This window comes from Brienomyrus brachyistius, chromosome 2 (assembly GCF_023856365.1).
Source record: "Brienomyrus brachyistius isolate T26 chromosome 2, BBRACH_0.4, whole genome shotgun sequence".
Lineage (NCBI taxonomy): Eukaryota > Metazoa > Chordata > Actinopteri > Osteoglossiformes > Mormyridae > Brienomyrus > Brienomyrus brachyistius.
This window is the reverse complement of record NC_064534.1, coordinates 44,170,484-44,196,701: the sequence shown is the minus strand read 5'-3', so window position 1 is coordinate 44,196,701 and position 26,218 is coordinate 44,170,484. Positions and strand designations below refer to the sequence as shown.

Here is a 26,218-nt window from a genome sequence, read left to right as displayed (position 1 = left end):
ATTTTTTACATTCAAACATCGACGGCCTCTTCTCTCTAAAAATTCACCAGACCGCTTCTACCACCAGCAAAGAAGTTTCCATCCCTAATTCCTCTGTGATTCCCACTAACCTAAACATTAAGCTGGCATTGAAGGGTGTGAATTACCCCGGCCAATCTGTTCTTTTAAATACAGCTTTTAGCAAGTTTTGAAAGGAGAAGAGCAGAACTTGCTATGCCAATAATATCGAGTCTTCTGTGGCGAAGTGGTTTTTGCATAGAAAACAAAGCGGTCAGTTGAAGAGGAATAATATCAGTACTTTGTTTAAAACTGTGTGTAAAAAGCTGTCTCTTTATCATTAACAAAAAGTTGTAAAACGTGAATGGGGAGTGACAGTGTTCAAGTTTGTGAGAAGATCGCGCCCTGGTGGAATAAAGGCACGAACAGCTTACAGCACCTAGAATTACCAGGAAGTATTTAGAGTAAAACGGTTTCTAAAAGCTGGCTTTATGAATGAGAGAAAAATATATATATATATATAAAATAGTAAAATGGAAGGGGAGTGATAGATTTAAATTAATCGTGAAGTGGAGCGCCCCCTGTATAAAGTAAAAGTGAGAAAAGCTTACAGCACTTGGTATTCCCAAGAGGTCTCCCATCCAAGTACTAACCATACCCAACCCTGCTTGGCTTCCGAGATCGGATGAGATCGGGCGTGTTCAGGGTGGTATGGCCATGAGCGAGAGTCGCTACCAAAAACAGCCCTTTTGCATTACACGCGTCTATACATGCCAGTTAGTCCCATTGGATCCTACTCCTGGTTTTTTTTTTTTTTATCTGACTCACACTGCAGCACCACCATCCAATCGGCAGCGCCGGACCCACACCAAACATTCACCAAACTACTCAGCCGGCAGCCTAAAACAATTATTCCATTCTTTCCGCATCCGCACACTTCCTTCTTTTTATCTCCTTTTCACTACCGCACAGGTTAATCGCCGCACGTCCCCCGCCGGCAAACATTACTCCTTTGCCTACTGCATGCAGGCTTCTCTTAACGACCTTCTGTTATCAACTCCGCTAACAGCCACAAAATCTCCGCCGCACGAAGCCCACTGGTAGCTGCTGAATCACATGCTTCCCCAAAACGTCGCGCTGTCAGAACACTGGGAGCTACACACACCAATAAGTCCATACTGCAGGCTGCAGCCAGAACAATTTTCTACATTCAAACATCGACGGCCTCTTCTCTCTAAAAATTCACCAGACCGCTTCTACCACCAGCAAAGAAGTTTCCATCCCTAATTCCTCTGTGATTCCCACTAACCTAAACATTAAGCTGGCATTGAAGGGTGTGAATTACCCCGGCCAATCTGTTCTTTTAAATACAGCTTTTAGCAAGTTTTGAAAGGAGAAGAGCAGAACTTGCTATGCCAATAATATCGAGTCTTCTGTGGTGAAGTGGTTTTTGCATAGAAAACAAAGCGGTCAGTTGAAGAGGAATAATATCAGTACTTTGTTTAAAACTGTGTGTAAAAAGCTGTCTCTTTATCATTAACAATAAGTTGTAAAACGTGAATGGGGAGTGACAGTTTTCAAGTTTGTGAGAAGATCGCGCCCTGGTGGAATAAAGGCACGAACAGCTTACAGCACCTAGAATTACCAGGAAGTATTTAGAGTAAAACGGTGTGTAAAAGCTGCCTTTATGAATGAGAGAAAAATATATATATATATAAAATAGTAAAATGGAAGGGGAGTGATAGATTTAAATTAATCGTGAAGTGGAGCGCCCCCTGTATAAAGTAAAAGTGAGAAAAGCTTACAGCACCTGGTATTCCCAGGAGGTCTCCCATCCAAGTACTAACCAGACCCTACCCTGCTTGGCTTCCGAGATCAGACGAGATCGGGCGTGTTCAGGGTGGTATGGCCGTAAGCGAGAGATGCTACCAAAAACAGCCCTTTTGCATTACACGCCTCTATACATGCCAGTTGGTCCCATTGGATCCTACTAATGTTCTTTTTTTTTTTTTTTATCTGACTCACACTGCAGCCCCACCATCCAATCGGCAGCGCCAGACCCACACCAAACATTCACCAAACTACTCAGCCGGCAGCCTACCACAATTATTCCATTCTTTCCGCATCCGCACACTTCCTTCTTTTTAACTCCTTTTCACTACCGCACAGGTTAATCGCCGCACGTCCCCCGCCGGCAAACATTACTCCTTTGCCTACTGCATGCAGACTTCTCTTAACGACCCTCTGTTATCATCTCCGCTAACAGCCACAAAATCTCCGCCGCACGAAGCCCACTGGTAGCTGCTGAATCACATGCTTCCCCAAAACGTCGCGCTGTCAGAACACTGGGAGCTACACACACCAACAAGTCCATACTGCAGGCTGCAGCCAGAACAATTTTTTACATTCAAACATCGACGGCCTCTTCTCTCTAAAAATTCACCAGACCGCTTCTACCACCAGCAAAGAAGTTTCCATCCCTAATTCCTCTGTGATTCCCACTAACCTAAACATTAAGCTGGCATTGAAGGGTGTGAATTACCCCGGCCAATCTGTTCTTTTAAATACAGCTTTTAGCAAGTTTTGAAAGGAGAAGAGCAGAACTTGCTATGCCAATAATATCGAGTCTTCTGTGGCAAAGTGGTTTTTGCATAGAAAACAAAGCGGTCAGTTGAAGAGGAATAATATCAGTACTTTGTTTAAAACTGTGTGTAAAAAGCTGTCTCTTTATCATTAACAATAAGTTGTAAAACGTGAATGGGGAGTGACAGTCTTCAAGTTTGTGAGAAGATCGCGCCCTGGTGGAATAAAGGCACGAACAGCTTGCAGCACCTAGAATTACCAGGAAGTATTTAGAGTAAAACGGTGTGTAAAAGCTACCTTTATGAATGAGAGAAAAATATATATATATATAAAATAGTAAAATGGAAGGGGAGTGATAGATTTAAATTAATCGTGAAGTGGAGCGCCCCCTGTATAAAGTAAAAGTGAGAAAAGCTTACAGCACCTGGTATTCCCAAGAGGTCTCCCATCCAAGTACTAACCAGACCCTACCCTTCTTGGCTTCTGAGATCGGATGAGATCGGGCGTGTTCAGGGTGGTATGGCCATAAGTGAGAGACGCTACCAAAAACAGCCCTTTTGCATTACACGCGTCTATACATGCCAGTTAGTCCCATTGGATCCTACTCCTGGTTTTTTTTTTTTTTTTATCTGACTCTCACTGCAGCACCACCATCCAATCGGCAGCGCCGGACCCACACCAAACATTCACCAAACTACTCAGCCGGCAGCCTAAAACAATTATTCCATTCTTTCCGCATCCGCACACTTCCTTCTTTTTATCTCCTTTTCACTACCGCAGAGGTTAATCGCCGCACGTCCCCCGCCGGCAAACATTACTCCTTTGCCTACTGCATGCAGGCTTCTCTTAACGACCCTCTGTTATCAACTCCGCTAACAGCCACAAAATCTCCGCCGCACGAAGCCCACTGGTAGCTGCTGAATCACATGCTTCCCCAAAACGTCGCGCTGTCAGAACACTGGGAGCTACACACGCCAACAAGTCCATACTGCAGGCTGCAGCCAGAACAATTTTCTACATTCAAACATCGACGGCCTCTTCTCTCTAAAAATTCACCAGACCGCTTCTACCACCAGCAAAGAAGTTTCCATCCCTAATATCTCTGTGATTCCCACTAACCTAAACATTAAGCTGGCATTGAAGTGTGTGAATTACCATGGCCAACCTGCTCTTTTAAATAAAGCTTTTAGCAAGTTTTGAAAGGAGGAGAAGAGCAGACCTTGCTATGCCAATAATATCGAGTCTTCTGTGGCAAAGTGGTTTTTGCATAGAAAACAAAGCGGTCAGTTGAAGAGGAATAATATCAGTACTTTGTTTAAAACTGTGTGTAAAAAGCTGTCTCTTTATCATTAACAATAAGTTGTAAAACGTGAATGGGGAGTGACAGTGTTCAAGTTTGTGAGAAGATCGCGCCCTGGTGGAATAAAGGCACGAACAGCTTACAGCACCTAGAATTACCAGGAAGTATTTAGAGTAAAACGGTTTCTAAAAGCTGGCTTTATGAAAGAGAGAAAAAAAATATATATATAAAATAGTAAAATGGAAGGGGAGTGCTAGATTTAAATTAATCGTGAAGTGGAGCGCCCCCTGTATAAAGTAAAAGTGAGAAAAGCTTACAGCACCTGGTATTCCCAGGAGGTCTCCCATCCAAGTACTAACCAGACCCTACCTTGCTTGGCTTCCAAGATCAGATGAGATCGGGCGTGTTCAGGGTGGTATGGCCATAAGCGAGAGACGCTACCAAAAACAGCCCTTTTGCATTACACGCCTCTATACATGCCAGTTAGTCCCATTGGATCCTGCTCCTGGTTTTTTTTTTTTTTTTTATCTGACTCACACTGCAGCACCACCATCCAATCGGAAGCGCCGGACCCACACCAAACATTCACCAAACTACTCAGCCGGCAGCCTACCACAATTATTCCATTCTTTCCGCATCCGCACACTTCCTTCTTTTTAACTCCTTTTCACTTCCGCACAGGTTAATCGCCGCACGTCCCCCGCCGGCAAACATTACTCCTTTGCCTACTGCATGCAGGCTTCTCTTAACGACCCTCTGTTATCAACTCCGCTAACAGCCACAAAATCTCCGCCGCACGAAGCCCACTGGTAGCTGCTGAATCACATGCTTCCCCAAAACGTCGCGCTGTCAGAACACTGGGAGCTACACACACCAACAAGTCCATACTGCAGGCTGCAGCCAGAACAATTTTCTACATTCAAACATCGACGGCCTCTTCTCTCTAAAAATTCACCAGACCGCTTCTACCACCAGCAAAGAAGTTTCCATCCCTAATTCCTCTGTGATTCCCACTAACCTAAACATTAAGCTGGCATTGAAGGGTGTGAATTACCCCGGCCAATCTGTTCTTTTAAATACAGCTTTTAGCAAGTTTTGAAAGGAGAAGAGCAGAACTTGCTATGCCAATAATATCGAGTCTTCTGTGGCGAAGTGCTTTTTGCATAGAAAACAAAGCGGTCAGTTGAAGAGGAATAATATCAGTAATTTGTTTACAACTGTGTGTAAAAAGCTGTCTCTTTATCATTAACAATAAGTTGTAAAACGTGAACGGGAAGTGACAGTCTTCAAGTTTGTGAGAAGATCGCGCCCTGGTGGAATAAAGGCACGAACAGCTTACAGCACCTAGAATTACCAGGAAGTATTTAGAGTAAAACGGTTTCTAAAAGCTGCCTTTATGAATGAGAGAAAAAAAAATATATATATAAAATAGTAAAATGGAAGGGGAGTGATAGATTTAAATTAATCGTGAAGTGGAGCGCCCCCTGTATAAAGTAAAAGTGAGAAAAGCTTACAGCACCTGGTATTCCCAGGTGGTCTCCCATCCAAGTACTAACCAGACCCTACCCTGCTTAGCTTCCGAGATCAGATGAGATCGGGCGTGTTCAGGGTGGTATGGCCGTAAGCAAAAGATGCTACCAAAAATAGCCCTTTTGCATTACACGCGTCTATACATGCCAGTTAGTCCCATTGGATCCTACTCCTGTTTTTTTTTTTTTTTATCTGACTCACACTGCAGCCCCACCATCCAATCGGCAGCGCCGGACCCACACCAAACATTCACCAAACTACTCAGCCGGCAGCCTACCACAATTATTCCATTCTTTCCGCATCCGCACACTTCCTTCTTTTTAACTCCTTTTCACTACCGCACAGGTTAATCGCCGCACGTCCCCCGCCGGCAAACATTACTCCTTTGCCTACTGCATGCAGGCTTCTCTTAACGACCCTCTGTTATCAACTCCGCTAACAGACACAAAATCTCCGCTGCACGAAGCCCACTGGTAGCTGCTGAATCACATGCTTCCCCAAAACGTCGCGCTGTCAGAACACTGGGAGCTACACACACCAACAAGTCCATACTGCAGGCTGCAGCCAGAACTATTTTCTACATTGAAACATCGACGGCCTCTTCTCTCTAAAAATTCACCAGACCGCTTCTACCACCAGCAAAGAAGTTTCCATCCCTAATTCCTCTGTGATTCCCACTAACCTAAACATTAAGCTGGCATTGAAGGGTGTGAATTACCCCGGCCAATCTGTTCTTTTAAATACAGCTTTTAGCAAGTTTTGAAAGGAGAAGAGCAGAACTTGCTATGCCAATAATATCGAGTCTTCTGTGGCGAAGTGGTTTTTGCATAGAAAACAAAGCGGTCAGTTGAAGAGGAAAAATATCAGTACTTTGTTTAAAACTGTGTGTAAAAAGCTGTCTCTTTATCATTAACAATAAGTTGTAAAACGTGAATGGGGAGAAACAGTCTTCAAGTTTGTGAGAAGATCGCGCCCTGGTGGAATAAAGGCACGAACAGCTTACAGCACCTAGAATTACCAGGAAGTATTTGGAGTAAAACGGTGTGTAAAAGCTGCCTTTATGAATGAGAGAAAAATATATATATATATAAAATAGTAAAATGGAAGGGGAGTGATAGATTTAAATTAATCGTGAAGTGGAGCGCCCCCTGTATAAAGTAAAAGTGAGAAAAGCTTACAGCACCTGGTACTCCCAGGAGGTCTCCCATCCAAGTACTAACCAGACCCTACCCTGCTTGGCTTCCGAGATCGGATGAGATCGGGTGTGTTCAGGGTGGTATGGCCATAAGCGAGAGACGCGACCAAAAACAGCCCTTTTGCATTACACGCGTCTATACATGCCAGTTAGTCCCATTGGATCCTACTCCTGGTTTTTTTTTTTTTATCTGACTCACACTGCAGCACCACCATCCAATCGGCAGCGCCGGACCCACACCAAACATTCACCAAACTACTCAGCCGGCAGCCTACCACAATTATTCCATTCTTTCCGCATCCGCACACTTCCTTCTTTTTAACTCCTTTTCACTACCGCACAGGTTAATCGCCGCACGTCCCCCGCCGGCAAACATTACTCCTTTGCCTACTGCATGCAGGCTTCTCTTAACGACCCTCTGTTATCAACTCCGCTAACAGCCACAAAATCTCCGCCGCACGAAGCCCACTGGTAGCTGCTGAATCACATGCTTCCCCAAAACGTCGCGCTGTCAGAACACTGGGAGCTACACACACCAACAAGTCCATACTGCAGGCTGCAGCCAGAACAATTTTCTACATTCAAACATCGACGGCCTCTTCTCTCTAAAAATTCACCAGACCGCTTCTACCACCAGCAAAGAAGTTTCCATCCCTAATTCCTCTGTGACTCCCACTAACCTAAACATTAAGCTGGCATTGAAGGGTGTGAATTACCCCGGCCAATCTGTTCTTTTAAATACAGCTTTTAGCAAGTTTTGAAAGGAGAAGAGCAGAACTTGCTATGCCAATAATATCGAGTCTTCTGTGGCGAAGTGGTTTTTGCATAGAAAACAAAGCGGTCAGTTGAAGAGGAATTATATCAGTACTTTGTTTAAAACTGTGTTTAAAAAGCTGTCTCTTTATCATTAACAATAAGTTGTAAAACGTGAATGGGGAGTGACAGTCTTCAAGTTTGTGAGAAGATCGCGCCCTGGTGGAATAAAGGCACGAACAGCTTACAGCACCTTGAATTACCAGGAAGTATTTAGAGTAAAACAGTGTGTAAAAGCTGCCTTTATGAATGAGAGAAAAAAAAATATATATATAAAATAGTAAAACGTAAGGGGAGTGATAGATTTAAATTAATCGTGAAGTGGAGTGCCCCCTGTATAAAGTAAAAGTGAGAAAAGCTTACAGCACCTGGTATTCCCAGGAGGTCTCCCATCCAAGTACTAACCAGACCCTAACCTGATTGGCTTCCGAGATCGGATGAGATCGGGCATGTTCAGGCTGGCATGGCCATAAGCGAGAGACGCTACCAAAAACAGCCCTTTTGCATTACACGCCTCTATACATGCCAGTTGGTCCCATTGGATCCTAATCCTGTTTTTTTTTTTTTTATCTGACTCACACTGCAGCCCCACCATCCAATCGGCAACGCCAGACCCACACCAAACATTCACCAAACTACTCAGCCGGCAGCCTACCACAATTATTCCATTCTTTCCGCATCCGCCCACTTCCTTCTTTTTAACTCCTTTTCACTACCGCACAGGTTTATCGCCGCATGTCCCCCGCCAGCAAACATTACTCCTTTGCCTACTGCATGTAGGCTTCTCTTAACGACCCTCTGTTATCAACTCCGCTAACAGCCACAAAATCTCCGCCGCACGAAGCCCACTGGTAGCTGCTGAATCACATGCTTCCCCAAAACGTCGCGCTGTCAGAAAACTGGGAGCTACAAACACCAACAAGTCCATACTGCAGGCTGCAGCCAGAACAATTTTCTACATTCAAACATCGACGGCCTCTTCTCTCTAAAAATTCACCAGACCGCTTCTACCACCAGCAAAGAAGTTTCCATCCCTAATTCCTCTGTGATTCCCACTAACCTAAACATTAAGCTGGCATTGAAGGGTGTGAATTACCCCGGCCAACCTGTTCTTTTAAATACAGCTTTTAGCAAGTTTTGAAAGGAGAAGAGCAGAACTTGCTATGCCAATAATATCGAGTCTTCTGTGGCGAAGTGGTTTTTGCATAGAAAACAAAGCGGTCAGTTGAAGAGGAATAATATCAGTACTTTGTTTAAAACTGTGTGTAAAAAGCTGTCTCTTTATCATTAACAATAAGTTGTAAAACGTGAATGGGGAGTGACAGTCTTCAAGTTTGTGAGAAGATCGCGCCCTGGTGGAATAAAGGCACGAACAGCTTACAGCACCTAGAATTACCAGGAAGTATTTAGAGTAAAACGGTTTCTAAAAGCTGCCTTTATGAATGAGAGAAAAAAAAAAAATATATATATAAAATAGTAAAATGGAAGGGGAGTGATAGATTTAAATTAATCGTGAAGTGGAGTGCCCCCTGTATAAAGTAAAAGTGAGAAAAGCTTACAGCACCTGGTATTCCCAGGAGGTCTCCCATCCAAGTACTAACCAGACACTACTCTGCTTAGCTTCCGAGATCAGACGTGTTCAGGGTGGCATGGCCGTAAGTGAGAGATGCTACCAAAAACAGCCCTTTTGCATTACACGCCTCTATACATGCCAGTTGGTCCCATTGGATCCTACTAATGTTTTTTTTTTTTTTTATCTGACTCACACTGCAGCCCCACCATCCAATCGGCAGCGCCGGACCCACACCAAACATTCACCAAACTACTCAGCCGGCAGCCTACCACAATTATTCCATTCTTTCCGCATCCGCACACTTCCTTCTCTTTAACTCCTTTTCACTACCGCACAGGTTAATCGCCGCACGTCCCCCGCCGGCAAACATTACTCCTTTGCCTACCGCATGCAGGCTTCTCTTAATGACCTTCTGTTATCAACTCCGCTAACAGCCACAAAATCTCCGCCGCACGAAGCCCACTGGTAGCTGCTGAATCACATGCTTCCCCAAAACGTCACGCTGTCAGAACACTGGGAGCTACACACGCCAACAAGTCCATACTGCAGGCTGCAGCCAGAACAATTTTCTACATTCAAACATTGACGGCCTCTTCTCTCTAAAAATTCACCAGACCGCTTCTACCACCAGCAAAGAAGTTTCCATCCCTAATTCCTCTGTGATTCCCACTAACCTAAACATTAAGCTGGCATTGAAGGGTGTGAATTACCCCGGCCAACCTGCTCTTTTAAATACAGCTTTTAGCAAGTTTTGAAAGGAGAAGAGCAGAACTTGCTATGCCAATAATATCGAGTCTTCTGTGGCGAAGTGGTTTTTGGATAGAAAACAAAGCGGTCAGTTGAAGAGGAATTATATCAGTACTTTGTTTAAAACTGTGTGTAAAAAGCTGTCTCTTTATCATTAACAATAAGTTGTAAAACGTGAATGGGGAGTGACAGTCTTCAAGTTTGTGAGAAGATCGCGCCCTGGTGGAATAAAGGCACGAACAGCTTACAGCAACTAGAATTGCCAGGCAGTATTTAGAGTAAAACGGTTTCTAAAAGCTGCCTTTATGAAAGAGAGAAAAAATATATACATATATAAAATAGTAAAATGGAAGGGGAGTGATAGATTTAAATTAATCGTGAAGTGGAGCGCCCCCTGTATAAAGTAAAAGTGAGAAAAGCTTACAGCACCTGGTATTCCTAGGTGGTCTCCCATCCAAGTACTAACCAGACCCTACTCTGCTTAGCTTCCGAGATCAGACGAGATCGGGCGTGTTCAGGGTGGTATGGCCGTAAGCGAGAGACGCTACCCAAAACAGCCCTTTTGCATTACACGCGTCTATACATGCCAGTTAGTCCCATTGGATCCTACTCCAGGTTTTTTTTTTTTTTTTATCTGACTCACACTGCAGCACCACCATCCAATCGGCAGCGCCGGACCCACACCAAACATTCACCAAACTACTCAGCCGGCAGCCTACCACAATTATTCCATTCTTTCCGCATCCACACACTTCCTTCTCTTTAAGTCCTTTTCACTACCTCACAGGTTAATCGCCGCACGTCCCCCGCCCGCAAACATTACTCCTTTGCCTACCGCATGCAGGCTTCTCTTAACGACTCTCTGTTATCAACTCCGCTAACAGCCACAAAATCTCCGCCGCACGAAGCCCACTGGTAGCTGCTGAATCACATGCTTCCCCAAAACGTCGCGCTGTCAGAACACTGGGAGCTACACACACCAACAAGTCCATACTGCAGGCTGCAGCCAGAACAATTTTCTACATTCAAACATCGACGGCCTCTTCTCTCTAAAAATTCACCAGACCGCTTCTACCACCAGCAAAGAAGTTTCCATCCCTAATTCCTCTGTGATTCCCACTAACCTAAACATTAAGCTGGCATTGAAGGGTGTGAATTACCCCGGCCAACCTGCTCTTTTAAATACAGCTTTTAGCGAGTTTTGAAAGGAGGAGAAGAGCAGACCTTGCTATGCCAATAATATCGAGTCTTCTGTGGTCAAGTGGTTTTTGCATAGAAAACAAACCGGTGAGTTGAAGAGGAATTATATCAGTACTTTGTTTAAAACTGTGTGTAAAAAGCTGTCTCTTTATTATTAACAATAAGTTGTAAAACGTGAATGGGGAGTGACAGTCTTCAAGTTTGTGAGAAGATCGCGCCCTGGTGGAATAAAGGCACGAACAGCTTACAGCACCTAGAATTACCAGGCAGTATTTAGAGTAAAACGGTTTCTAAAAGCTGCCTTTATGAAAGAGAGAATATATACATATATATATATAAAATAGTAAAATGGAAGGGGAGTGATAGATTTAAATTAATCGTGAAGTGGATCGCCCCCTGTATAAAGTAAAAGTGAGAAAAGCTTACAGCACCTGGTATTCCCAGGTGGTCTCCCTTCCAAGTACTAACCAGACCATACTCTGCTTAGCTTTCAAGATCAGGCGTGTTCAGGGTGGTATGGCCATAAGCAAGAACCGCTAACAAAAATAGCCCTTTTGCATTACACGCCTCTATACATGCCAGTTAGTCCCATTGGATCCTACTCCTGTTTTTTTTTTTTTTTTATCTGACTCACACTGCAGCACCACATCCAATCGGCAGCGCCGGACCCACACCAAACATTCACCAAACTACTCAGCTGGCAGCCTACCACAATTATTCCATTCTTTCCGCATCCGCACACTTCCTTCTCTTTAAGTCCTTTTCACTACCGCACAGGTTAATCGCCGCATGTCCCCCGCCGGCAAACATTACTCCTTTGCCTACCGCATGCAGGCTTCTCTTAACGACCCTCTGTTATCAACTCCGCTAACAGCCACAAAATCTCCGCCGCACGAAGCCCAATGGTAGCTGCTGAATCACATGCTTCCCCAAAACGTCGCGCTGTCAGAACACTGGGAGCTACACACACCAACAAGTCCATACTGCAGGCTGCAGCCAGAACAATTTTCTACATTCAAACATTGACGGCCTCTTATCTCTAAAAATTCACCAGACCGCTTCTACCACCAGCAAAGAAGTTTCCATCCCTAATTCCTCTGTGATTCCCACTAACCTAAACATTAAGTTGGCATTGAAGGGCGTGAATTACCCCGGCCAACCTGCTCTTTTAAATACAGCTTTTAGCAAGTTTTGAAAGGAGGAGAAGAGCAGATAATATGCCAATAATATCGAGTCTTCTGTGGCGATGTGGTTTTTGCATAGAAAACAAAGCGGTGAGTTGAAGAGGAATTATATCAGTACTTTGTTTAAAACTATGTGTAAAAAGCTGTCTCTTTATCATTAACAATAAGTTGTAAAACGTGAATGGGGAGTGACAGTCTTCAAGTTTGTGAGAAGATCGCGCCCTGGTGGAATAAAGGCACGAACAGCTTACAGCAGCTAGAATTACCAGGCAGTATTTAGAGTAAAACGGTGTGTAAAAGCTGCCTTTATGAATGAGAGAAAAATAAATATATATAAAATAGTAAAACGGAAGGGGAGTGATAGATTTAAATTAATCGTGAAGTGGAGTGCCCCCTGTATAAAGTAAAAGTGAGAAAAGCTTACAGCACCTGGTACTCCCAGGTGGTTTCCCATCCAAATACTAACCAGACCCAACCCTGCTTAGCTTCCGAGATCAGGCATGTTCAGGGTGGTATGGCTGTAAGCGAGAGATGCTACCAAAAACAGCCCTTTTGCATTACACGCGTCTATACATGCCAGTTAGTCCCATTGGATCCTACTCCTGGTTTTTTTTTTTTATCTGACTCACACTGCAGCCCCACCATCCAATCGGCAGCGCCGGACCCACACCAAACATTCACCAAACTACTCAGCCGGCAGCCTACCACAATTATTCCATTCTTTCCGCATCCGCACACTTCCTTCTTTTTAACTCCTTTTCACTACCGCACAGGTTAATCGCCGCACGTCCCCCGCCGGCAAACATTACTCCTTTGCCTGCTGCATGCAGGCTTCTCTTAACGACCCTCTGTTATCAACTCCGCTAACAGCCACAAAATCTCCGCCGCACGAAGCCCACTGGTAGCTGCTGAATCACATGCTTCCCCAAAACGTCGCGCTGTCAGAACACTGGGAGCTACACACACCAACAAGTCCATACTGCAGGCTGCAGCCAGAACAATTTTCTACATTCAAACATCGACGGCCTCTTCTCTCTAAAAATTCACCAGACCGCTTCTACCACCAGCAAAGAAGTTTCCATCCCTAATTCCTCTGTGATTCCCACTAACCTAAACATTAAGCTGGCATTGAAGGGTGTGAATTACCCCGGCCAATCTGTTCTTTTAAATACAGCTTTTAGCAAGTTTTGAAAGGAGAAGAGCAGAACTTGCTATGCCAATAATATCGAGTCTTCTGTGGCCAAGTGGTTTTTGCATAGAAAACAAAGCGGTCAGTTGAAGAGGAATAATATCAGTACTTTGTTTAAAACTGTGTGTAAAAAGCTGTCTCTTTATCATTAACAATAAGTTGTAAAACGTGAATGGGGAGTGACAGTCTTCAAGTTTGTGAGAAGATCGCGCCCTGGTGGAATAAAGGCACGAACAGCTTACACCACTTAGAATTACCAGGAAGTATTTAGAGTAAAACGGTTTCTAAAAGCTGCCTTTAGGAATGAGAAAAAAAAAAAAAAGAAATACATAAAATAGTAAAATGGAAGGGGAGTGATAGATTTAAATTAATCGTGAAGTGGAGCGCCCCCTGTATAAAGTAAAAGTGAGAAAGGCTTACAGCACCTGGTATTCCCAGGAGGTCTCCCATCCAAGTACTAACCAGACCCTACCCTGCTTGGCTTCCGAGATCAGACGAGATCGGGCGTGTTCAGGGTGGTATGGCCGCAAGCGAGAGATGCTACCAAAAACAGCCCTTTTGCATTACACGCGTCTATACATGCCAGTTAGTCACATTGGATCCTACTCCTGGTTTTTTTTTTTTTTTATCTGACTCACACTGCAGCCCCACCATCCAATCGGCAGCGCCGGACCCACACCAAACATTCACCAAACTACTCAGCCGGCAGCCTACCACAATTATTCCATTCTTTCCGCATCCGCACACTTCCTTCTTTTTAACTCCTTTTCACTACCGCACAGGTTAATCGCCGCACGTCCCCAGCCGGCAAACATTACTCCTTTGCCTACTGCATGCAGGCTTCTCTTAACGACCCTCTGTTATCAACTCCGCTAACAGCCACAAAATCTCCGCCGCACGAAGCCCACTGGTAGCTGCTGAATCACATGCTTCCCCAAAACGGCGTGCTGTCAGAACACTGGGAGCTACACACACCAACAAGTCCATACTGCAGGCTGCAGCCAGAACAATTTTCTACATTCAAACATCGACGGCCTCTTCTCTCTAAAAATTCACCAGACCGCTTCTAGCACCAGCAAAGAAGTTTCCATCCCTAATTCCTCTGTGATTCCCACTAACCTAAACATTAAGCTGGCATTGAAGGGTGTGAATTACCCCGGCCAATCTGTTCTTTTAAATACAGCTTTTAGCAAGTTTTGAAAGGAGAAGAGCAGAACTTGCTATGCCAATAATATCGAGTCTTCTGTGGCGAAGTGGTTTTTGCATAGAAAACAAAGCGGTCAGTTGAAGAGGAATAATATCAGTACTTTGTTTAAAACTGTGTGTAAAAAGCTGTCTCTTTATCATTAACAATAAGTTGTAAAACGTGAATGGGGAGTGACAGTCTTCAAGTTTGTGAGAAGATCGCGCCCTGGTGGAATAAAGGCACGAACAGCTTACAGCACCTAGAATTACCAGGAAGTATTTAGAGTAAAACGGTTTCTAAAAGCTGCCTTTAGGAATGAGAAAAAAAAAAAAAGAAATACATAAAATAGTAAAATGGAAGGGGAGTGATAGATTTAAATTAATCGTGAAGTGGAGCGCCCCCTGTATAAAGTAAAAGTGAGAAAAGCTTACAGTACCTGGTATTCCCAGGAGGTCTCCCATCCAAGTACTAACCAGACCCTACCCTGCTTAGTTTACGAGATCGGATGAGATCGGGCGTGTTCAGGGTGGTATGGCCATAAGCGAGAGACGCTACTAAAAACAGCCCTTTTGCATTACACGCGTCTATACATGCCAGTTAGTCCCATTGGATCCTACTCCTGGTTTTTTTTTTTTTTTTATCTGACTCACACTGCAGCACCACCATCCAATCGGCAGCGCCGGACCCACACCAAACATTCACCAAACTACTCAGCCGGCAGCCTACCACAATTATTCCATTCTTTCCGCATCCGCACACTTCCTTCTTTTTAACTCCTTTTCACTACCGCACAGGTTAATCGCCGCACGTCCCCCACCGGCAAACATTACTCCTTTGCCTACTGCATGCAGGCTTCTCTTAACGACCCTCTGTTATCAACTCCGCTAACAGCCACAAAATCTCCGCCGCACGAAGCCCACTGGTAGCTGCTGAATCACATGCTTCCCCAAAACGTCACGCTGTCAGAACACTGGGAGCTACACACACCAACAAGTCTATACTGCAGGCTGCAGCCAGAACAATTTTCTACATTCAAACATCGACAGCCTCTTCTCTCTAAAAATTCACCAGACCGCTTCTACCACCAGCAAAGAAGTTTCCATCCCTAATTCCTCTGTGACTCCCACTAACCTAAACATTAAGCTGGCATTGAAGGGTGTGAATTACCCCGGCCAATCTGTTCTTTTAAATACAGCTTTTAGCAAGTTTTGAAAGGAGAAGAGCAGAACTTGCTATGCCAATAATATCGAGTCTTCTGTGGCGAAATGGTTTTTGCATAGAAAACAAAGCTGAAGTTGAAGTTGAAAGTTGAAAGTTGAAGAGGAATAATATCAGTACTTTGTTTAAAACTGTGTGTAAAAAGCTGTCTCTTTATCATTAACAATAAGTTGTAAAACGTGAATGGGGAGTGACAGTCTTCAAGTTTGTGAGAAGATCGCGAGAGAGAGATGCAATACCGCTTTTGTCAAAATGACAGGTCGGGTCAAAGGTCACATTCAAAAGTTCAGTGGGCGGAGCTTATGTTGTGGTGGGTTGAGCTTGGTTGTGTAACTGACGCAATAGCATGTGGATTTAATTATTTATTTAAATATTTTTTTTTCTTCTTCCCCGGGGGTTGGTTGTGTAACTGATGCAATGGTATTTGGATTTAATTATTTATTTATTATTTTAAATGATTGTGGCTTAGGGGGCATGGGTTGGTTGTGTTAGTGATGCAATGGTATTTGGATTTAATTATTTATTATTTTAAATGCTTATTTTAAATGTTTATTATTTTAAAATGATATTGAGGAGAGTGCTTATGAGTGTGTATTATTTTAAAAATGATATTGATGAGAGTGCTTATGAGCGTGTGTTATTTGAATAAGTTATTATTATTATTATTTTGTGGGGCGCGGGCGGGAGTGAGCGGGGCTGGGTTACCTGATGGAGCGCGAGCGTACGGTGTGCGGTAGCGTGGTAAGGTCCCCGGGCTTCGGAGAATCAGCAAAGGACTTATTCACATACTGGTGCGGTAGCGCGGAAAGGTCCGCACGGCTTTGGATAATCCTCGGAGAGAGCGATGCGGGAGAGCTGAGAGGCGTGCTGCTGCGCGAGTCTGAGAGAAACTGTGAGAGACTGTGGGATAAAATGGTAAAGTTGGAGCAAAGAATGAGAGGAGGAGGTGCAGGGTCTACCGTCCAATAAAAACGCTCGGCGCTAGTTTTGACCGTGTGTTTTTTCCTCACGCAAGCGTTTGTATCACATCGGCGTATGGCGCCAATTTGTAAAGGTCATAAGTCGAGACATACATCGAGTCTGTCAATTTGTCCGCCAGTAAATTCTGCAGGGCCGTGCCACCTGGCCATCGAGGCGCCCCCCCTACCCGGCCACGCGGGCCATACATCGAGTCTGACACTTTGTCCTCCAGTAAATTCTGTTTAAAGTTTTGTTTTCACATACGTCCCAAATTACAGATAATTTTCTTACACAGGCACGAGTAGCATCATCAAGGCCGTACCACCTGGTCATACATCAAGTCTGACAATTTGGCCGCCAGTAAATTCTGTTTATAGTTTTGTTTGTCATACATGACCGTGCAGATATGGGGTGACAGAGACAATTAAATTGTATTACGTCGAGCGGGGGGCCTTTTCCTCCTCCTAGAGGCATCATCTTCATCCGTACCACGCCCCCACGAGCAGGCCGTGTAGAATATAGGGAGCTTCGCGCTGCAGGGCCAACTCTATCTTTTCAAAAAATACAGACATGTCTGGGACTTCCGAAATGAAAGATTCAACCTCACCTTCTAAGACTCAACAGGAGCAGGAGGCCATTATGCAGCCTCCGGGGGCTCCCAGGAAGATTCATACGGCACGTAGACGGGTACCTATGATGCGACCGTCGGAAGACCCGAGGGCTATCTGGGAGCTGCCCAACGGGAATAAACTGGTCTGCCTCTTTGACAACGTTGCGGAGGAACTGCGCGTCTTTCAGGTCACCGGAGACGGCCCAGACCCCCCGAAAGACGACCCGTATCTGGTGACTTTTTCCGAAACGGAATGGGGAAACTTGAAGACTGTCGTTACCCCGATGATGGAGGAGAGCACCGACCCCGACCTTGAGGTCGAGACTGGAAGAATGGAGATGCACTATAGAGATGCTCGTAAACAGCGTACCACCATTATGAAGTGGGACGCGACCGGGGAGCTGGACAAGAGAATGGTGAATATATGGCAGTGGCCTAAATGCGACTGTTTTGGCCTGAGAATACCGTTTGTGATTTGGATGCAGATGATTCAAGAAAAGTCTGGTTACTACCAAGCGATGTTTAAGGAGAGTCGGGGGCGTAAGCAGATGCAAGAGATGACAAAACCTACGCCGTAAGGACCCCCCTCACCCCCTCACCCGCCGTCGCTATATAAAGTGGACTCTGTTACAACCCCTTTTCACAAACATCATGGCAGCAGCAGCAGCAGCAGCAAATTATAGCGACGGTGAAAGCGGGGACAATGAGGCTCCAGCAGCAACCCTGACCTCTGATCCCGGGGAGCTCCTTCCAACCCCTCCATCATCACCGGCCTCTGATCCTGGAGAGGACCCTCCGACGCCTGAGATCTGCAGGCTTCTCTCCAGACCGGCTCTCTGCCGTGGGATGCTGGCTTGTATTAAGGCTATGATAGTGGGCCTTTTAACCTCAGTCATCAGGAAGCATCAGCAGAAAAACTGCTTCGGCTGCGAGGTGGATCATCCCAGTCAAAGACAACACCCTTGTCTGTTTCCTCCAGGCAGAAATTACTTTTACATACACTTTGACTCTGTGTTGCGTGACCTCTGGACCGATCGGCTGACACCCGCCTTGACCCACGTTCTATCGACCCTGGGCATCCGAGCGGCCGCCGGCAGGTTGGAGGGGGCCGTGGAAGCTATCCTGTACGATCTGCGTGAGGCCCGCAACGGCATGCTGGAAATCACTCGACTGGAACAAGATCTGTTTGAACAGAACCCAGCGTTTAAGCAGATCCTGGAAGAAGAATTTATGACTCGTTGGGAGGCCCGAGACTAAAACAAAAAGCATCTTGTGATGGGGAACGGTATCAGCAGACCCTTACGGCGGTTTATGTTAAATGTTTTTTTAGAAAAAGTTAGTCCACTATTGTTGCGTGCTATTGATAAAAGCGATTGTCGGGATGATTATGCTTGTTGCTGCTTTCATAGAGTGTTATTTGAGATTTCTCAAGTCGGAGAAAATTATCAGCGGGGGATGGATTTACTTACTCAACTGATGTCAGAGGGAGAAAGACATTCCCCCGAAAGTCTCATACGCGCTTGTCTATCTTGTATTCCTGACAATGAATTTGACTGTAATCACATTTTTGTATTTTACGCTTTAATAGTAGATGTAGTCACCTCTAAATTTCATGATAAGCAGCCTATCGATGTTAATCAGATGCTTTCTACTCTACATACATGTATCGTTGAAAAAGCCACTATATCCACTTTACTGCATGTGACATCGCTAATCTACCTCAACAACTGTCACGGGTGTAACTAAATGTATACCTGCATTTTGAAAATGTAACCTTCACAAATTGTATACCAGCTTTTTTAAAATATATATATATATCTTTCACTAATTGCAAAAAAAAATAAAAAATTAAAACTTGAATACCGTTGTAATAGTCTTTGTAAATAACAGGTAAAAATGCTGAGCAGGGTGGCCGAGTGGTTAAGGCATTGGACTTAAGATCCAATGGACGTATGTCCGCGTGGGTTCGATCCCCACCCCAGCTAAACTCTTTTGTAAAATAATAATAATTAAAAAACAAACTACACAATATGGGTTAAATGTAGAAAAAACACAAAAATTTCACTGATGTTCACTCAGTCTCTTAACAACCCCCATCCACAGTCAGCTATAAAACGCCGCACCCCGCTCTCCCCCCACTCAGTGTGTGAAAAGCATGTCTGTTGCCAAGACTACAGCTCGCGTCTTGAGCAGTTCGTACTATGACCCCAGCCAACCGGGGTCATACGGAGGTGTCTCCAGACTGCAGAGAGCCGTGCAGCAAGATACGGGGAAAAAAGTGGCTGCTGATGACATCAGAGACTGGCTGTCTATGCAAGACAGTTATACTTTACATAAACCGGTTAAAAAGAATTTCCCCAGGAACAGAGTGTTTGTTCCGAGAGCCATGTATCAGTGGCAGGCCGATTTATGCGACATGCAAGGGCTGGCCACGTACAACGACGGGTTAAAATACCTCCTTACGGTGATTGATGTTTTTTCTAAAAAAGCCTATGCTCGCGCGTTAAGAAACAAGACTGGGGCGGCTGTAACCCAGGCCTTTGATTCTATTTTAACCGAGGGGGGCGTCCCCCTCAAGCTACAGACGGATGCCGGTAAGGAGCTTTTAAATGGGACTTTTCAGAAACTTTTAAAAACTCATAAAATCACCCATTTCACTACGGCTAGTGAACTTAAAGCTTCCATCGTAGAGAGATTTAATCGAACGTTAAAAGAGAGGATGTACAGGTACTTTACGGCTAAAAACACCCGGCGATATGTGGATGTGTTGGACGATCTAATAAAGGGGTACAACCAGTCATTTCACAGCGCTATTAAAATGAAACCTGCCGAGGTCAGGCCCGATAATGCTCATCTAGTATTTGATAATCTATACGGTCCCCTGAAGAAAAAAAGCACACGGCCACGTTTTAAGTTTAACATAGGGGACACTGTGAGAGTCTCCAAGCACAGTCAGATATTTGACAAAAAGTACGAGCAGACATTTACGGACGAGTACTTTGTCATATGCGAACGTGTACCCAGATCCCCACCGGTGTATAAATTGAGGGACGTGAGCGGTGAAATACTCGAGGGAACATTCTATGAAGCGGAGCTGCAGAAAGTCAAAATATCTCCGAGACGCGCGTTCAAGGTCGAGAAGGTTATATGCTCAAAGACCGACAGAAAGGGGAAAAAGTGGATTTTAGTACATTGGCAGGGTTGGCCCTCGAGGTTCGATTCGTGGATACCGCGGTCGGACTTGATACAGGTTTAATTTTTTAAAAAAGAGAAAAAAAAGAAAAAAAAAGAAAATGGACGCCCGCCCCTCTTTTTACCTCACGCTACCGTCAAACTCTTGTCTCTCCATCTTCCCCGATAACCAGAGTTCGGATTACACCGTGATGCTCTCGCGACCTATAGAGCTACGGGGGCCTTACGAAGTAGCTCTGGCTGAAATCATGTATTGTTACACGTGGCGAAATGTTACACACCCGGAAAATACTTTTGAATTGCGGGATACGGAGGCGGAGGCAAAGAGAGAGGCCGATCCTTCAGTGGACCTACCTTACCTTTTTCCTCGGAAAATTAAAGTGGGCTATTATGAATCTCTGAAACAGATTGTGACAGAAATCAACGCTACGTTAAAAAAATTAGGTACCGAAGTTTCCTTCTCATACAGCGAGATTACACGAAGGGTTAATATGACGGGAAACCATAAATACAAGATCCAATTTAAACCTACTCTGGCCTACATGCTGGGCTTTGAGCCGGGTCAGTGGTATAACCTAGGAGGAGGTAGCGGGTCGACCTCACCCTACCCGGGCGACATTCACACGGGATTCTACAATATGTACGTCTACTGTAACATCGTGGAACCGCAGCACGTGGGGGAATTTGTAGTCCCGCTCCTCAGAACCGTTAAAATAGACGGTGCGTTCGGCGACGTAGTCACTTTGCCGTTCCACAAGCTGCAGTACGTACCGGTGAACAAGCAGAGCCTACAGAATTTGCATATCGAGATAAAGAACGATCAGAATACTCTGATTAATTTCTCCTACGGAAAAACGATCGTCAAACTGCACTTTCGGCCCGTTTAAAAAACAAAACAAGAGAAAGCGCAGGTGTTGGGGGGGGGGAGCATGGCGTACCACAATCCACAGAGATTTATTACGTATTACACCAGTCAGGCGGGACATGGGCTCCCCGGTTTTGCGGGGAGCCCCGTGATGTACGGGCGTGGGTTGGGGTCCATGCTCAGTAGGGCTTTTAGATTCGTTTTACCCTTTCTTAAGCGTGGGGTCGATATAGCGAAACCTCATTTGAAATCGGCGGTCAAAGGAATAGGATCGGATCTAGTCAGCTCTGTAGTCAGCGGCCGTTTTACAAACACAGGTGACCCCAAGCAGGAAGGGTCGGGTCTGCTGTTCCTCTCTCGGAGGGGGAGTAGAAAGAGAGCCCAAGCACCTCTAGCCCTGCTGCAAGGTCATAAAAAAAAAAAGAAAAAAAAATCTGGCAGAGGCGTCAGGATTCCCAAGTCTCCATCCGCCAAGAGAAACAGGAAACCCCCCGGGGACATATTTTAAGAGAGAGAAAACGCAGCGTAAACAAGAATGGCTCTAGCTCACCGGCTCTCGGCTGAATGTACCAAATCTGAATTGGACCTGTTTGCGGCCCCTATGACGCAATTATCCATAGATCAGACCAATTATGTAGAAATCAACCCATTAAATTCCATTACCGATCAGGATGTTTTGGATTTCCTAATACCGGGGTCGGGCAATTTCTATGTGGACCTCAACTCTACACTGCTATATCTAAGGCTCAAGATCGTTAGGGCCGATGGAGCCCCCCTGGTTGACGCCGACCCCTGCGGTATTATACAGTACCCGCTAAACGGCATATTCTCCCAGCTGGATGTGAGTCTGAACGACGTCCTGATCAGTTCTTCGTCGGCCACGCACCCCTATAGGTCAGTCATAGAGACCCTGCTCAATTTTTCTACGGATACGCTAGAGAGTCAGTTTTCGGCAGGGCTCTGGTACAAAGACGTCGGGGGCGACTTGGATAGCGTGGACGTCTCAGCGCAGGGCCCAAACGTGGGGTTACAGAAGCGAGCCGCCTTCTGTAGAAACTCTCAGGAGTTTTCTCTGATGGGTCCTATACACGCCGATATTTTTTTCAGCGAACGAATGCTGTTAAACAACGTGGATATACGCTTAAAGTTTGTAAAGGCTAAAAGCGACTTTAGTCTCATGTGTAGAAATGACACCGATTACGAGCTGAAAATACTGAGGGCCAGCCTGTTTGTGAAAAAAGTGGAGGTCTCCCCGGCGGTGTCACTGGGTCACTCGGCCGCTCTCATGAAAGCAAACGCCCTGTACCCTATAAGCAGGGTAGTCGTTAAAAATTATATTATAAAAATAATTTCTGAGCCTCTCAGTCAACGGGCGACACATACCCAGCAAACCGTTCCAGCCCGATTTTAGAGCGAGGCAGTCGGTCAGAGAGTTTTACAACCTTTTCCTGGCTACAAACAGGCATTTAAAGGATTCGCCCTTATGCATCAACCGCGAGGATTTTGAAAACGGATACTCGCTATTTGCTCTCAATCTCTCCCGAGACGACGAGCTGGACGGCGGTGCCCTGTCACCCGCCATCAGCGGCACGTGCCGTCTGGATTTAAGGTTCAGAGCCCCACTACCTCGAACCATGAGTCTCATCGTCTACGCCTGCTTCGACAGCGTGATTGAAATAAACGCCAAGAGACAGGTTTTGGTGGACTTTTAATCATCATCATCATGAACACTCACCAGCTGGAATGCGTTTTACGGCCCCTGCTGGGGGATGCTTTTGGAGGCGTGTGGCCTAGCGATTTATTACCCACCCGCATAGAGACCAGGCCCGCTTTTCTGGTCGCAAACACGCATGACCAGAATAGAGAGGGTGAACACTGGATCGGGATAATTTTGGAGCCCCAAGAGGGCAAAGCCTCCTTCTTTGATTCTTACGGTTATCCCCCCGATTCCCCTTACTACCCAAAGAGTTTTATGAGCTTCTTGGGGAGGCACGCTACCGAAATAAGGTATAATACGCGTCAAGTTCAACATGACTTTTCTTCCACGTGCGGGGCCCACGTCGCCTTTTTCCTCTACCGGCGCTTCAAGGGACTTTCATTTCAAGAGACTATGATGTTGTACTCTGACGACTTGAGGAAAAACGACGCTCTAGTATCCGAGTTTATCAAGAAATATCACAAGTGTATTAGCCGTGTTAATGCCGATAAACTTTCAAAGCCGCAAAATGTATGTTCGTTAAAACTATTTAAAGATTGTTATGCTTGTTAGATTCATGTTGGGGAAAAAATAAAAACGTGACACCCTTTATTCAATAAATTTTACATTTTATTAACCGACGCGTTACAGGCGTTTTAATTCTTTTTCACACACGTATATAAAACACTTAATCGTTGTAATCTATCCACGGAGCATAAGGAGTACCCTTTAAAGGCCATAAACGATATTCTGGGGAGGAATCGCGCGGTGTGTGAGGGGTTCCCTCAAGCGGTGGTGGTGAGTCGTCAACAATACGTTTTCTACGTCTCCCGAGGTTCTGTTTCACAGGAGGGGAGGAGGGAGGCGGGGGATCCCTTCCGCCGTAATCTTTAAGATGACTTAGGGCTTTCCTGGCTTGGATGTTACCCACGCTCGTGAGGGGGATGTTTAATTCTGATATCACGTTTAAAAAGGGTTCCCAGCCTTTAGGATATCCGCCGGCGTGGGATTTAGGCTGCGATAAAGTTTTCATCAAATCTAAAATATGGGAACCTTTAATGGGTCTATCTCTGATGATGAGTTCACCCGACTGGGTCCAACGTACCGCCCCGTCGGAATCGAGCAGTTTATGCAAGATGTACCCCACGTTCTTTCTAGCCCTAGGCGCCACTTGCTGGATAACTTCCTGTACAGATTTGTCCCCAGTCACGCCGCCGCCGTCAGGCTGTCTCCCCTCCTCCTCCTCGTCCGTTTTTTCTTTCCGCTCTGTAAGGACAATTTCTCGCCCCTGATTTTCCTCTTTTCGGGCTAGATTCAGATACCTCTGTAGCAATTGGTTGTATCTCTTCACTTTTTCATCCAGATGCATAGCCGGCTGATTTATTAAACCCTGCATCTGGTGTTCGAGTTCACCCAGGGCCGATTCCCCGATGGTATGCGGGGTCGCCCTCTGGGTCAGCGTACGCAGTTGCTGGGGGCTGAGCATAAACATTTTCTTGACTTGGCTCATGTTGCTGGAAAAGGCTAGTTAGCCGTCTTACCGGCAAACAGGCTTGTAACGAATGGCAGAGCCACTGATAAGAGCGGTAATAAGAATCCTCCTTTTTGAAGAATTGCCACGCGTTTCCTAGCGACGCTGTTTTTCTTACATGCGAAAAGTTTAATCAATCTTTTCTGTTTCTTGAGTTTGGTAAATTGAGCTACGGTTAAAGGTATGCGACCTCTTATGAGATTGAGACAGATTTCGGAGAGAGCCAAAATTATGTCGTTAGATGGGTCAGCCGTAAGAATCTTTTTACGTTTCATCCCCCTCGTCCTCTGTAAAACTTTAAGGGTCAGCAGGTGTTTCCTGAGATGTTCGGACATAGCTTAGTAGTGATAAATCAATGGCTCGCCGGTAGAAAGACGATGGGTAACGACCCCGGTAATAATCCGGTCCTGAGTCGGAACTCTTCTGGGCACGTGGCTCTCAAATCGACCAATAAATAGCCGTGCGCGGGCCCTGTGGCCTCATGGTAGGCATCTAGAAAAAACTTTTTCTGCCAAGGAAACATTTGCTGAGCTAAAACTTTGATTTGCATTCTGTCTCGCACATTCTTAAACAGACAATAATAAGTCGTATTTAGGGCTATAGTCCTGCTGTACTTGCCCTGGTGAAATACGTTCTGCACCAGGTAGATGACCGAGATTTGACGGTGATGTCTGAACCTCGTGAAAGCTTCTGCCACGAGTTTGTTTTCGGACGCGCTGTCCATCAAATCATCGATGATTATCAAGGAGCCTGAGGGGAAGCGCTCCTCATCCTCCCAGCTTTTGGGAAGCCCTTGTATAAATTCAATTTCGCTGATCCGATCGCGTAGTTCATCATAAAGCGGCTGATGGGAAGCGAAACACCACACAATTTTTTTAACGGGGCCCCCTATGAAACAGTGACTCTGATTTAAAAGCATTTCTTTAGTGAAATAGGTTTTCCCCGAAGAACTTGCCCCTGCGATTATAGCCGTAAACGGGAGTTCTAAACGGTGATCAAAGTCGACCTCTCTCACGCCGCTACCCATCATTTTGCAAAAAAAAAAAAAAACACACTGACGAAACGGTAAATACTGCCCTAATCTTTTAAATCTTTCCGAGGACACACACACACACACACACACACACACACACACACACACACACACACACACACACACACACACACACACACACGTGCAAACCACTGCTGGAGGGGTGTCAGCTTTCACAGACACAGAGTGCATGGGTAAGTTTTTAATAAAAACTCTTGTGATAAATGTACAAAACATTTCAGTACACAAGTTTGAAAATAAAAAACATCTTACTAGGAACATTTTAAAAACATCTTAAAACATCTTTCATTTTTAAAAACATCTTACTATGAACATTTTAAAAACATCATACTATGATCATTTTAAAAACATCTTTGATTTTTAGAAAACATCTTTGTAAAAAACTTTTCATTTTTAAAAACATCTTACTAGGAACATTTCTCAGTTTAAAACATTTGTACATCTTACTTTGATTTTAAAAAACATCTTTGAAAAAAACTTTTCATTTTAAAACAAATGAACATCTTTGATTTTTAGAAAAAACTTTAAAAGCCCTTTTGCGATGCTGCTAGTTTTACATTTCAGTAACCAAAAGGCAGAGTTTCCCCGCTAGCCA

General features: G+C 45.0%; 2 protein-coding genes, 11 non-coding genes and 3 pseudogenes across 13 annotated transcripts in view; 3 read left to right on the top strand and 13 right to left on the bottom strand.

The window, feature by feature from the left end:
• LOC125715120 (uncharacterized) overlaps positions 1 to 26,218 on the top strand; it is a 1,180,389-nt gene that overhangs the window by 129,716 nt on the left and 1,024,455 nt on the right. The gene's annotated exons all lie outside the window — the stretch shown is intronic.
• LOC125715114 (uncharacterized) overlaps positions 1 to 26,218 on the top strand; it is a 935,270-nt gene that overhangs the window by 131,484 nt on the left and 777,568 nt on the right. The gene's annotated exons all lie outside the window — the stretch shown is intronic.
• LOC125736436 (5S ribosomal RNA) lies at positions 602 to 720 on the bottom strand. The gene has a single exon (XR_007395714.1). It is a non-coding gene; the product is annotated as a 5S ribosomal RNA (ribosomal RNA).
• On the bottom strand, positions 1,796 to 1,914 carry LOC125732903 (5S ribosomal RNA). Its single transcript, XR_007392266.1, has one exon. It is a non-coding gene; the product is annotated as a 5S ribosomal RNA (ribosomal RNA).
• LOC125730717 (5S ribosomal RNA) lies at positions 2,993 to 3,111 on the bottom strand. Its single transcript, XR_007391009.1, has one exon. It is a non-coding gene; the product is annotated as a 5S ribosomal RNA (ribosomal RNA).
• Positions 4,191 to 4,309, bottom strand: LOC125736102 (5S ribosomal RNA). The gene has a single exon (XR_007395385.1). It is a non-coding gene; the product is annotated as a 5S ribosomal RNA (ribosomal RNA).
• Positions 5,388 to 5,506, bottom strand: LOC125733846 (5S ribosomal RNA). Its single transcript, XR_007393180.1, has one exon. It is a non-coding gene; the product is annotated as a 5S ribosomal RNA (ribosomal RNA).
• On the bottom strand, positions 6,582 to 6,700 carry LOC125732329 (5S ribosomal RNA). Its single transcript, XR_007391717.1, has one exon. It is a non-coding gene; the product is annotated as a 5S ribosomal RNA (ribosomal RNA).
• On the bottom strand, positions 7,775 to 7,893 carry LOC125736552 (5S ribosomal RNA). Its single transcript, XR_007395830.1, has one exon. It is a non-coding gene; the product is annotated as a 5S ribosomal RNA (ribosomal RNA).
• LOC125732240 (5S ribosomal RNA) lies at positions 8,971 to 9,079 on the bottom strand (annotated as a pseudogene).
• LOC125734731 (5S ribosomal RNA) lies at positions 10,156 to 10,274 on the bottom strand. Its single transcript, XR_007394034.1, has one exon. It is a non-coding gene; the product is annotated as a 5S ribosomal RNA (ribosomal RNA).
• On the bottom strand, positions 11,358 to 11,466 carry LOC125732288 (5S ribosomal RNA; annotated as a pseudogene).
• Positions 12,540 to 12,648, bottom strand: LOC125732036 (5S ribosomal RNA; annotated as a pseudogene).
• On the bottom strand, positions 13,725 to 13,843 carry LOC125733497 (5S ribosomal RNA). The gene has a single exon (XR_007392841.1). It is a non-coding gene; the product is annotated as a 5S ribosomal RNA (ribosomal RNA).
• Positions 14,922 to 15,040, bottom strand: LOC125736651 (5S ribosomal RNA). Its single transcript, XR_007395926.1, has one exon. It is a non-coding gene; the product is annotated as a 5S ribosomal RNA (ribosomal RNA).
• On the top strand, positions 19,188 to 19,270 carry trnal-uaa (transfer RNA leucine (anticodon UAA)). The gene has a single exon. It is a non-coding gene; the product is annotated as a tRNA-Leu (tRNA).